Source organism: Pseudopodoces humilis, chromosome 9 (assembly GCF_049639895.1).
Source record: "Pseudopodoces humilis isolate 2021_Gansu_Grassland_sample_001 chromosome 9, ASM4963989v1, whole genome shotgun sequence".
Classification (NCBI taxonomy): domain Eukaryota; kingdom Metazoa; phylum Chordata; class Aves; order Passeriformes; family Paridae; genus Pseudopodoces; species Pseudopodoces humilis.
In genome coordinates, this window is record NC_142208.1 from 16094313 (window position 1) to 16107994 (window position 13682).

The window sequence follows — 13682 nt, forward strand, 5'->3', positions numbered from 1 at the left end:
ATTAACCCTCATGTCTTCATGTTTCAGTCTGAGTAATTATTTTTGTTGTTTATCCAGGTATCACTGAGATACCAACTGGTCATGTAAATGGTGGTTGCCATAGCTATCCTCACATTCTCTCTTCATGAATGATCCTGAATTCATAGGGAAGCACCCATATATTTCAGTGGGCTTGAAAAGTGTTTCTTGGGTGCCACTAAGAATACTGTTACACCAGAGTAAATATTGCCCTCAGTCTGCACTGGTGACAAGAAAATCAGACTGCAGTGCACAGCTTGTACAGCTGATACAGTTCAAGGAATGTGAGTTGTTTTTAAAATGTTTTAATAGTAATTTTATAATGTTTTTATAGTAATTTAAAATGCTGTCTAGTATTCAAAAATTCACACTACAAATTTCTAAAAGACCTTAGTCAATTTTCCCGCATCCTGAGATGGTCTAATTCACACCTGAAGTATGCATGGTGTTGAACGCACCATGTCTTGGCTCTAACCTGTCAGCTAACTCAGCTCACGTGAACTACAGGCAAACTTTCGCTAGACGTGAGCGTGTCTGTTTCCTCCAGCTGTGTTTCGCAGCTACCAGTGCCCACGCTCCGCAGTGGTTAGTAGTCCGATCGCGCCGTGTCTGAGGCCGCTGTGCTCCGACACGCACGACCCTGCTCCAGCAGCAGCAGCAGCGCCGCCCCGCCCCGCGCTCCCTCAGCCCTCTCGCCAGAGGAGGCGCCCGCCGCCGGCGCAGCCCGCGGCTCTCGCGGGAAGATGGCGGCTCTCGCGAGAGGCGGACGGCGCGGCTGCCCGTAGCTATGGCAGCGGGGGATGAGAGCGCCCGGCGGGACCCGCGCGCGGGGACAGGTAGGGACTGAAACCGCTCCCGGAGTACTCGGGATCCTTCTCCTCCCGTCCTGTCCCCTCAGGAGAAACCGCGGCCAGACCCAGCTGTTCACTGGCTGCTTGACAGTGTGCCCGGAGCCTCGCCGGTGGCGACCCCCGTGTGTGCAGTGGCGCAGCCCCTGCCCGCCTCGGCCGGGCCGCAGCGGGGTCCGTGCGGGGCTCGGCCGGGCCCGGATCCCGGCCCGATCTCCGGCGGGACTGTGAGTGAAGGGCCCCTCTGCTCTGCACGCCCGCAGAAGAAAAAAAGAGTAGCAGGTACGAGAAAAAGGGAATGCTAGACGCTAAAAAGATATTCTGTTTGCGGGGGTCTTTGAAATAATAAGCGATGTTGCATTATCTTGGTTACTAACCCAGGCGTGATCAGCTGCCGTCAAAAGTTAAACTTGCATGGGAGCTGCTGTTGGTTAGAAGAAACTCCTCAGTATGTAATTTACGATGTTTGTCTAAGGTAGACAAACCACGTGCTTTTTCTCCCCCCTCTTTTAAAAGAAAGCAGAAGCTCTTTGCTTTTCCAGAGTCGGATTTCGCTTGAAACCTTTCTTTCAGTAGAAGGATTATGAGTGGACATTCATGAGGATTACAGCCATAAATAGAAACCATAACAACGTACACCCTCTGCTTTCAAAAAGTTGCAGGCACAATGGCTTTCTGGTCTTTCAGCTACGTGAACTTCTTCTGGGTATTGTAATGGCTGATTGTATGTGTTAAAAAAATTCAAAAAGCTTTTCAGATTTCATAAAAAAATTTGAGTATTTCAATCACGGGAAAAAGATGCATCTGAAAAGGAAGGGGAAATAGTTGTGTACTTCTCTTGCAACTTGAAAGAATGTATGTACTGAAAAAAAATTCTCTAAGCTTGTGCTGCTTTTCAGACTTGAAAAAAGATTTATAACTGAAAGATTTTTGTGCTGCAGTATACTTGACACTGAGTAGCAGTTTTGGAAAACAATAGGAACATAGATAATCTTTTGTTTGCTTCAAGAAGGAAGGAAAGTACTGCTGTGCTGAGAACTCAACCGGTGAGATAACACATGTTTTTTAAAATAATTTTTAAAAAGTTTTTAAAAATAATTGGAAAAAATTATTATGGGCTGAAAAATATCTGTCAGCCTGTTGAAATCTGTTCTCATTTAGGAAGTGATAGGAGTAATAACAGTTTAGATAGAATACTCTGTAAGTTCTATTTCATCACCTACTCAAAACTATATCTAATCAACCATACTGCATTATCATTCAGACTGGATTAAATAGGAGCTTTATTTTTTTGTTCATTTGTTTCCTCTTTACCTGGTAATGTCACCTAGGAGATCTTTTGCCACAATGTTCTTGGGGTGCTGTGAGGAGTAAGGGTGTGCCTGATTTGTCCACTGCAGACAAACTTATAGTTATCCCAGAGAATTTAGGAATTTTGGAGTTTTGGTTTTTTGGGGTTTTTTTTGTTTTTTTTTTTTTTATGCTAGTAACAGCTGTAAAACATTTCAGTTCATTTCTTACAGGCACTGTAGGTAAGAAATATTCCAGTTTTTCTCTCAGTTCTGGGTTAAGTGTCTATTTTGAGACTGTAGTCACAAGTTCGTTAAAAAGGATAATGGGAATTTAAATCCTTCTCTTTCTAGTCCTGGAGATGTTATTAGGGATTAAGCCTTCTTAGGTGAGTTTTCATGGACAGTACATAGAAGAGAAAGTGTTTATTTCCCAGCTTGTGGAGGTTCAAAAAGTTTGTTACCTTGAAAGGCTCATTGAGTCTGAGGACTCTGTAAACATACTTATGTGAAGAACGCTTATGGCTGTCCAGAATCACTTTTAGTCCAACTGTGCAAATTGCAACAGATGATAAAGAAAAAAAAAACTAAGGTAAGAGGATGAAAGAATAATAAAAAGTAACAGCTATTGTTTGTTTTTTGGGTTTTTTTAAAATCTGCTGACCTAACTTCAAAACCAACAAAACTGTCTTATAATTAAAATACCTGTTGATACCTCTAGAACATATTGATCTTTTCATTTTTTCTCATGCAGCCTGAGTACTGTATACATCCTTAAGTTTCCTGACATATGTTCCACACACATTTATTCAAACAGTTTAATTTAATTTGTTCTCTGAAAGACTTCTTGTTTGCTTTTTAATTTCTTTATCTTCTGTCAGCAGTCGCTGCAGGCACAATTCCAAAACCATTTTATAATCTGTCACTGAAGGTCATTCCCTAGAAAAGATATGCAGTGCTTGATGGCAGAGAGGAACAGAATGAAATTTTGTTACTGACTGTCAAAGAGTTTTGATTTGCTTGCTTGGATCCTTCTGTTGGTTGTGTTAACTGCAAGTCAAGTAATAGGCAATCCCAAATCCTTAAGATTTTGCCTTCTTCCTATCATCTGTAGGCAGCCTCATTCCCTAGGCTTATTCTCTGTGTGAAACTGCTGGGAGGAACCATCTCATAGTGTAGTCCAGACACTTTCTAAGACAAATGACCCAGTGGTAGGTCTCTTATTGTGTCTCTTGACATGCAAGTTTAGTGTGCAGTTAATTTCTTATTTTTTCTGTTATATCACTTGATGCATGGGGTTTCTTGTTCTGGGGCTGAGGAAAGTTGGGTTTGCGTGCGTCTCACCAGCCACTGTCTATGGGACATGGGTCTAGTGTTTGGCCAGATTAGGATATGACTTGGCTATGCTACTCTGGTTTTATAGCAATAAACCATCTCGATTACTCAGCTTGCAGAACTTATGTACAGTCACCCAGCTGCGAAGTTAACCTGTTGTGCCTTTCCTAAAGTTACAGTAAGTGTTTTATATCTGGAGTTATTGAAAAGAGAAGGAAAAACTTCAGTTTATGAGCACCTTAGTAAAAACCAAGCAACCTGCAAAGAAGACAAGAGGTTCTTACTTTATTGATACTTTCCAAGATTTGTAAGTTGTATGTGTTCTGTTGTAGTCTTAAGTATTAGGAGTAACATTTCATGTTCATGGAGTGTAAAACTTTCAGTAGATTTTGTTGTCTAGTACCCTAAGTTTGTGAAGTAAAGGTGATCTTAGAGGTACTGCGTTAATAGTTGGTGTGTCTATTTACTCCTGTAGCAATGATTGCTTAGTAAAATGGAGAACTGTGGTACCTGCTGAGTGTTTACTGTGATTGCTCCCAAACTAGTAAGAGAAAGGGCTTAAGCAAACTAGCAAAGGAAAGGGCTGGATGTGGTTTTGAGGCTTAAAACAATTTTTGTTCAAATTATGAAGACATGTGCAAAATGATGTACTGTTACGGCATAATCTGTACTTTTTCTGTCTAACATAATTTTGAAGAAATACTGTAAAAATACATCTCCTCTAGTATCATTAATGATAACTTGTAAATAAATCCATTTCTGAATTAAAGCTGGCTGCATGGAATAGGATACAGTATTGCTGCTACAAGTGGTGTTTAAACATTTTGACTATAAATATATCATGATAACTTGGAAAGTAAATTTGATATTCCTTTTATAAAGTACAGTGGCCATTTTCTTCAAAACCTTCAACCTTAAGAAACATACCTTTGAACAAGGTATCTGAAGAGGTCTTTAAGTAGGACTGTGAAATTTCAGCTTTAAGAACTGCATATTGGTCTCTTCTTTCTTGTCTTTTCTTTATTAATAAAACCTCTGAAAGCTTTGTACTTGTACAGAGGAAATTATTACTGGGTATCTAACAGTCAGAAGTAACTTTTATCCACAGAATGATGTGTTGTGCTACTAGTGGTATAATTTTCACTGTTCCTCTGGCATTCTACAGAGACTCTGGTCTGGAGATAGTACCTGAGGAGGAAGAGATTACTTCTGTTTCTTCATTTTTATTGTTATGTTGCTTGGCTTGTTTTCAGAAATGCAAATTGCCATTTTGAGTTTGATGAGAACAGGACTGAGCCTGATAAATCAATTTGTAAAGGCCAGGGCTGTCAGATGATAATAGCTTGCCTTCATTACCAACCAGTTTAGATTTGAACCAATGACCTAGAGGTGAAAAGCTCAGTGTTGTATTACGAATCCTCTGATCTATCCATATGTTCTCTTGTTTAACATCCCTGTAGTCCTCTTAAACAGAACATGGAGTAAATATTGAGCATCATTTGCATTTATAAATATTAGAACAGTGTCCATTCCAGTTGTCTGCTATGCGTGTGAGGACACTGCAGTTAAATATAGTAACAATTTCTTACACACTCTGGCTTTTCATGAGAAACCCTCATACAAATCCAACCATATGGCAAAACCCAGCATTATCCTAAAACCATTAACAAAGAACCTTTTGGTGCCATTAATGGGAAAATGAATCTACAGCTCTAAGTAGCCTACTGGGAGTTATTAATAACATCAGACTACTGCTAAGAATATGAACTTAAATAAAATATCATTAGGCGCTGAGTCATCCCACCAACACTTTGCACGTTATATCGAAGTTGGTATTTACCTATGAAAGCCTTTTCAGAGTACATTATCTTTATTACTCCTTTACTTTTTTCTTCATTGAGTATCTGTAATGCTGTAAAAAAGAGTAATGGAAAACCAATTACATGGTTTTCATAAAATACATTTAAAAATTATTTGAAATGTTCAGACGGGCTCATAAACTGTTTTCTCATTTGTTCTGAGGTAAGATGTTCCTAGGCAACCTACTGAGCAGGAGGAGGTCAAGAAATGTAAATACTTGGGCAAGTGATTCTTCGTTTCTGAGGCTATTAATGTACTGTCTACAAGTCATAGTTTCTGTGAGCTACAGAAATAATAAAATTAACATCTGTATATATTTGGATTTTCTTTTTATCTCCTTATACCTTCTCCTCCAATCCTTATCTCATTCAACTTCATATCAACAGACACTGCTGTGTCTGTACTGATTAATCTGCTGTCAAATCAAATACAAATAGGTGAGTTTGCTACTTTCCCCTCACTATGAGAGCAAATTAGGTCTTTTTCCTCTACCTGACCATTAATTTTCATGTAGCTGATAAGAACATAAGTAATTTTTGAGACCTCTGGGGGTTTTACTTCAAAATGTTGAAAGTTGGCTTACTGATTCAGAAGGTGTTGGTAGGAAACCTGTCTTCATCAGATGCTTCTGTGGGAAAAAAAAAAAAAAAAGCAAAAAAAATTACTGCCAACTTACCAGTGAAACAAGGCATATGATTATGCTGTCTGATGTATCCTTGGTCCAATTTGTTTTCTCCCCATAGAGAGCATCAGCTAGAGCATCCCTCTTGGGGCAGTATTTTCCTTTTTGCGTAGCATTTCTAGTAGATGGGATGTGAGCTGTATCTCTTGTAATTTTTTTTTCCCCACTCCTTTGATGGCACTGCACTTATCTTCCAGGGGTTCTGTCATTGAAAGCAAAATATCTGAATCCTTGGAGGTTTTTGAGAATTTGAGAAATTAGGGTTTTAAGACCCATAGATACAATTTATGAATGTTTCCCTCTTTCAAATATCTCTCCAAACCTGAAACTATTTTGTTTTATTTTGGATCTTTTTTTAAATGCAGATAAGACTTCACTGAATTGTGATTCTCTGTAAAAGTGTGACAGAACAGGAACCCTGGTGATCTATTAATTATTTTGCAATAGACTCTAGCTTGTTACATTCTGCCATAATTGATTTGATGTGTGCATTTGATCAAGCATGTGGGGTTAGAAGTCTGGTTTTTGGAATTACTTTCCCCATAACAGCTCTGAAAATTCTGGCAGTTAAACTTCAGCTGCTTTCCCATCCTATTTAAGGAAGTGGTGAATGAAGTGAAGCAGTGAATGTGGGTTTATTGTAGATACCTGTTTTTAGAATGTAGTCAAGTTTGTTAGCTTGTATAAACAATTTAGTCCCATAAACTGTCACAGAAGAGGGGGATTGAATATATGCTTTACAAATAAGCAGTAGTTAACTACTGGTTCAGAGGTAGAAGCAAGTATGAACTGTCATAACCAGTGGTTACACATCTTGAGTAGAATGCTTTTTTCATAGGATAGTTTGGCTCACCAAAATTCATGCAGAGGTGCATCCTGCATGTCTTGTATGTGTGGGAACAGCTCACATATGAGAAGCCTGCAGGGAATCAAGGGCAAATTAGATATGGTTGGGTTTTTTTTTTATCCTATCTGCTTGCTTATTTCTCATACTTGGTAAATGTAAATCAGTATTTGTAGCAGATAATGTTTGGTGGATGTGATTCATATGGTTTCATTTTTAAAAAGGGGTATGTGGTTTATTATGTTTTGAATTTTGAAAATAATGAATGGACTAAAAATATGTAAGAGTGATTCAGACGTGGGAGACTGTTTGAAGAGGAGGAATATTCTGTATTTCCACAAAACATGGAAATAAATGTATTCTGAGAAATAGTTAATTAGTAGTGTGTCACAAAGCAGAGGATAGCAAAAGATTTTATAATCCTTCAGTTTGTATTCCCAGTACAGTGAACTTACAGATGGATCAATAAGCAACAGCTAATGCATCTGAGCATGTTGGTACATGGGCTGTTACTGTGACATGGAAGCAGGTTAATGTCCTCAGTAGATCTGCATGTTATCCAAGAAAATAGGTCATAGTGTAGGGGAAAGGGAGGGAAAATTACAGAGAAAAAAGTTGTGGTTTTTTTTTCTCTTCCTTTTCATTAAAACTTTTTCTTTATGCTAAATCTGAAGTGTGCTAATGAATAGACAGCTAAACTTCATAAACATTGTGATAGTAAACTGCAGCACTGTCTCTGATGTCTGTTATGGACACTGTTATCACAACAATCTATGCAGTACTTGTAGCAGATGATATCTCGGGAGTTTTTGTAAATACTTTTGAAGTATGTTAAAAAAAGACATTGCCAGAAAAAAAACTTGAGGTTTCTTTGATTATGGATGCTTGATTGATTTTAAATAGAGATTTATTTATTTTTCTCAGAGCAAATCGGGGAAAAAATGCTGTGGTGTGAGTATGGCTATGTTGCAGTTTTCATTTAAGTGCTGTTTTTATGGTATTCCTAATTTGTTTAAATTCTCGAAGACAGACAACTTCCACAGATTTTTCAGGGAAGCTTTTTAATACTTCACTTTAGATACTTCTCTTAAAATGTATTGCTTCAGGAGAGGATGGAGGAGAGAATCTCTCTTTCCTCTTAGCAAAAACTAGCTGGGTTTAAGACTATTTTTATTACAGAAATAGCTGTCTTTTAAGAAATATCGTCTGTTGTACAAATGTGTTTTCTTTAAGGGCTCTTCATTTTTGGGAGATATAGAAAGGTAGTTTAATTAATTTAGTAATGTATTTCTTCAATCAGTCCAACAACTAACACTTGTTAATAATTGTAGCAGTCATATTCAGCTGTATAATTATCACATATATTAAGATTTTTCCATTATTTTTTTCTGTTCACTTTCTGCATGTGATGGATTCTCCTCTGCCTGTTTATATGATACTGCAGCTGCAGCCTGGAAAGGTACCTGGGCAATTCCACTGTTTTCAATTCCTGCCTGGTAGGGAACCAGCAGTGATCACAGGCAGAAGATGGTAGAGTCTTGTTATCTCCACTAGAACAGAGTCTTTTTCAGGCTCAGGGATAAAGAGGGGCATTTTCAAATGGAAGTTGCTTTTTCTGACGGCATAGCTCCAGAAACATTTCTAAACAAAAGCAGCAGTACTGGGAAAATCTAATTTTTCAGGATAATTCTGCAAAGGAATACTTGAGATTTTGGTAGGTTTTGGAAGAGAAAACATGGAAAATGTATGACTATTGAAGTGTCATGATCAACTAAATTGCTTAATTCTGCTCTGTAGTAGAGTAGCATAGTACAAGTATTGATTACAGATTTATTTTGTTCTTTTTCTTCTGATAAGGGATGCATGTACTGTTTGTACAGGAGTTAGAATTGATACGTCATTTGTCAGTAATTTTTAACCTTTGATATGTTTTATCTCATGTATGCATCATAAATAATTTTTTTACGTTGTTTGAACAGGAGTCCAAAGCCTAAAATTAGACTTCTAATTAATCCTAAACTATTTAATAATATTTGGATTTTTTAAATTTGTATTTTCTTAGCAGAAAACATCAAATACTAACTTGTTTTAATATTGTTTTACTTCAAATAGCTGTCTCTGGTAGGTCTGAAAATGGTTGTGTTCTAGTGCTTCTCTCATGTCTCTACTGTCCCACTTTAGGTTAATGATATCAATAAAAACGTGCAACAATATTCCATGTTGTTCCTTGGCTTTCTTCTTGCCGGAGAAAACCTTTCTTCTTTCCAGCTTATCAGGAGTTAATTTGAGTAATGACATATATACTATATGCCAGAGCCCATGTTCTTATCCAAAGTTATGAATAAATTATGATATTCATCTTTGGCTGTACTTGGGGATGGTCTGGAGTATTAATATAGCACTCAAATTTTGATTGTTACTTCAATAAAACAATTGAGATTTGTTCTTGAGGTGAATTCTAAGAATTCTCAGTGGCAATTTTTTGTTTTCGGAATACTAAATTTTCAGTCTTTCTGTGTAATGCCAGCCTATTGAGCAGATATGTGATTTCCAATATGTCTCTGCTTTAAATAGAACATAAATATGTCTTCACTTGTCTAGTCAAACTAATGTTACTCATTTGGTTTGTGAAAATCTCTCATAAATATGACATAGGAACTTTCCTCAGAAAGCATGTGAAGTACATTATCAATTTATGGACATAAATTAAAACAGGAAAGGTTCTGACTGGTGGTAAGGAAGATATTTTTCCCCACTCCATTGACAGCTGTGCATTTGAGTGAGAGACAATCCAGTCTACATCCTTAGAGGATTTTAAGTCCCAACTGGATAAAGCCCAGATCAACCTGATCCAACCTCATTCATGCTTCCACTGTGAGGTTAGGCGACAGACCTCCTCTGGGATCCTCTCTAGCTTCAGTTATTCTGTGGCTCTGATTTACTTGTTGATCATACTCATATTCAGCATTCTTTCTTCCTAGTTGCATGAGCTGTTCACTTGGAGTGTTCAGTAAATTCCTTCAGTAAGAATGGCATCACATGAGACTGGAGACTTTGAGGTACCAGCTCAGGGGGAAGGGGAGTACAGACAAATTGCTGTCCAACTGTCTTGATAAGCAGCTGTGGCTGTGCGCAGATTAACTCCTGCTTTGAAGAATATTTCTGTAAAGATTTAGTCTAGATTAAGCCATTTTCCTAAGAGGACTTAACCAAACTATGAAATTCATTGGTCTAAATTTTAATAAATTATGCAGGACTTATACTAAACAAACATTAATTTTTGTACAAGAAACAGATGATTCTCACACATTATATAATATTCAGAACAAGCTCTAATTGTGAGTAGGACATAGCATTACTTGGATATTATGCAGGCAAGAAGAAATAGAGCAAGGGAGCCAGCACATTTTTTCTTCTAATAAAACAGACAAAATTTCAGAAGTGCCAGAAGAGTTTAGTAGGGTTCCTAAGCAGGAAGTCACCAAGGCATTGTATAATGTGTTTGTTGCTGAGATAGTTGCAGCACTAAATTTGTTTAGTTTTCTTTTAAATTTTTTTTGTTACTGATATAAATAAAGAAGGAGGCCAAAAAGAAAGTTTGTTAAATTGCAGTCAGCTGTTAAGCAGACTGAACTGCATAAATGTTTTTGAAGAATAGCACTGTCACTTTTGATTCTTTGTTAAGACAGAAAAGATGCATTTAGATTTAAAAAAGAATATCTGTGGGGGATTTTTTTGAGAGTTTAAAGAATCCTTTTGTCTTCAGAATCAGAGTTGTCATGAGATAGGAAAAAATATAGAAACATTCATAATTTATGCTTGTAAGTATAACTAATAGCATTTTATGAAGAGGTTAATACCTGATTAAGGTTACAATGGGGAGGAAGAAGTCTTATTTATCTAGTAGTAATATTTTTTTGATAAAATTTGCCCTAGACTGAAATCAGGTTACTTTTGTTTTAAATACCCAATTTTGATCCTAATGTTATCTTTTGGTATGGGATGGAGATGAAATAGTTGATTTCCACGTGCATATCTTTAAGGAGAGCTCCAGGATGAGGGCCTGCCTGCCCCAGCAGGGCTGCTGGCGCTGTGCGGGGATGTTCTGCATTGCCAGCCTGCTTTGCCAAATTACTTTGATAGAAGGAGGTGATGGCAGTGCCTTCTGGTGTGAATGCCGAAGTGACATCCAGCTGCTTGTTTTGGACTGCACACAGGTGCTACAGTCTGAAAAACAGTTAAAAAATATCTTGCCCCTTACCTTCCCCAATAATGATCAGATATCTGTCCTCCCACATGATGACTATAAGCAATAAATAGATTTTTAGCACGTAAATTAGTGTTTGAATTTTTCTTCCTCTGCCCACTCCCATTATTTAGGTGTATAGTCATGCAATTTTAATGCTGCCAACATTCATTCTTAAAAAAAAAATAAAAATCCAAACAGCTACTGAATATGAGGAAAATGGTGTCAAATGAAACAAAGGATCTTCAATTCTCCCTCTTTTTATGAATATCAACCAGTTTGGTTTGTGTGGGTTTTAAAATATGTTTAATTTGTCAGGGTGGGGAGAAGTTGCCTTGGCTGCTTACCAAAGGAATTTTCCATTGACTGATAATATTACCACATAAATGAGGAGCAGTGGTCATGATTTTGAATCTGTTAAGAACTAGTGAAGGCAAACTCTGGGCTGCTCTAAAGAGGTTGTGGAAAAATTCTTTATTTTGAAAAACCCTCAGTCTTTTTTAATAAAGACCAGCATTTTTAAGTTATTATCCATGGGTGCCCTAACTCAGGACAGCATGAAGACTCATAGTTACTAGTGCTGTCCTTAGTAGTGCTGTCCTTAACTCTTCCTCTCATGAGCAGTTTACCTCCTTAGAAGGTATTTCAGAAGAAATAGAAAAAGTAGCACAATGTACTCCTTGAACAAAAAGTGTGTTTTTAACAGTAGCTGGTAATGTAGGTCCTTCTTTGTGGTTTTCCAGTCCACTTTCACAAAGGATTTTATTATTGATCTGACAACATAATACTATTAATGGAACACTACATAGATCAGTCTAGACAAAGTAAAATCATGGTTTTGAAAATGAAAGTTAAAGTAGGAAAATTATCACTGCCAAAAATCCATTTGGCATTTTCATAAAGAAACCTATGCTGGAGGAAATACTTTCTGGATTTTTCAGGGCAGAATTGTTTTGGAGATTCTTTAAAAGGGTCATTAGGGAATTTTTTTCCTCTACTGCACTAAGATTTTTTAAATGCATACTGGTGCATTCCAAAATTATTTGGAATTTTGACTAAGATAATGAAGAACAGGATTTGTCCCCTTTTTAATGATGTCAGTTCTGCTTCCACAACTAGAGTAGCCTCTTTCTTGCAGACAGAAGTTTCTACCAGGAGGGAATTTCTGTAATTTCAGTGTCTGTTGCTGCCTTAGGCAACAATGACTGGAATTGCAGACATCTTTACAGCTGGAATCAGTCCTGCTTTCTTAGGTTGTTTAAATAAAGTGTTTTTATTCGCATTGAATGGCATAATAGGAAATTATGTTTACTGGTACCTTCAGATTCCGGGATGCAGCCAGGATACCAACGCTGAAAGCTTTGTGTTATAAATGACACAGGTTTTACATGTCATTTGATTGCATATTTAGTTATGTTTTAATTAGAAATATAACTCTAACTAGTAGATAATCAAGTAAAATTGCGAGGCAAAGTATCAGAATGCATGTTTAAAATGGTTAAATCTGCAAGATGTAATAATGAAAAGCAACAATATCTGTTCTGTAAGTAATTGGGAGATAAATTAATGTGCATTGCATCTTTACACTTTATGCAATTTCTGCCTCTTTTATAAAGCCCAGTGATATCACTTGCTTACTCAGCTCTTCTGTATCCTTTGCAGTAAGGATAATTAAAATACAAAGGAGAATTCAAAAGAACTTGAGCCAGGTGTTTTGATTTCAGACATTTGTGAGCCTTAATACTGAGTTTGCTTGTTGCATTTTTTGCAACTGTTTTTTTTTAAGTTGCAAAGCTGTTCATCTATTAAAGGGGAAGTAAATATAAATGGGAGGAGGTTGGTGGACTGGTCAATACTTAAGAAAGGAATATACACAATTTATTTTGCTTCAGTAATGTCTTTATGTTTAGCTTATCCATTCAAATAGTAATGGCGGATACCATGGAAAAAGGTGATGGCAGTTAAAATTTTAGAACAATGAGAACTGGGCCACTACTGCATTTGTTTCCACTTGGTACTTATTACATCAGCATCCATTCCAGCCTTCCCTGTCCATTGTATGTAGCTGTTACCCACACGTGATAATAATGCATGTGTTGTAGTCAGGGTCAGCTGCGTTATATGGCGCCACTCCCTTGCTGCTTGTGAGGGATGTCCACAAACGAGGCTTCCTCTGACAAGCAAGGAGTTGAAGATCTATTTCTTGTCTTTGCTACATAAGCAGGCAGAATTCTTTTTCCTGTTTGAAAATTCAAATTAATCCTGGTGAACTCAGTTCTGGACATGTTTTTTAGCTTTTCTTTTTTACTGGAATTCTGTTTCAAGCCTTTCAATACATATATTTCAACAAAATTAACTCTGGCATCATATCATACGTAGCCAGAATTGATGGGCACAGAGGCTTGGCTTGTCAGAAGATGTTAGTGTAGAACTCGGAATAAAATTTGGGTGTTCTGGCTGTTCCGGTGCTGTCACATCCCCAGTTCAGTGAGAAGAGGAACCAGATCTTGAACTGTCTGTCTTCTTACAGAAATAGTTCTAAAATCTGTTACGATCTACT

General features: G+C 37.3%; 1 protein-coding gene across 3 annotated transcripts in view; it reads left to right on the top strand.

Annotated features, from left to right (window-relative positions):
- The first annotated feature begins 754 nt into the window (after positions 1–754).
- USP54 (ubiquitin specific peptidase 54) overlaps positions 755–13682 on the top strand; it is a 93174-nt gene continuing 80246 nt past the window's right edge. For 2 of the 3 annotated variants that reach the window (XM_014250475.2, XM_088059498.1), the window contains exon 1: positions 820–1148. The gene's annotated coding sequence lies outside the window, so the exon portion shown is untranslated. Of the gene's footprint in view, positions 1149–13682 lie in introns of all 3 variants that reach the window. The other variant, XM_088059494.1, reaches the window with a different exon arrangement.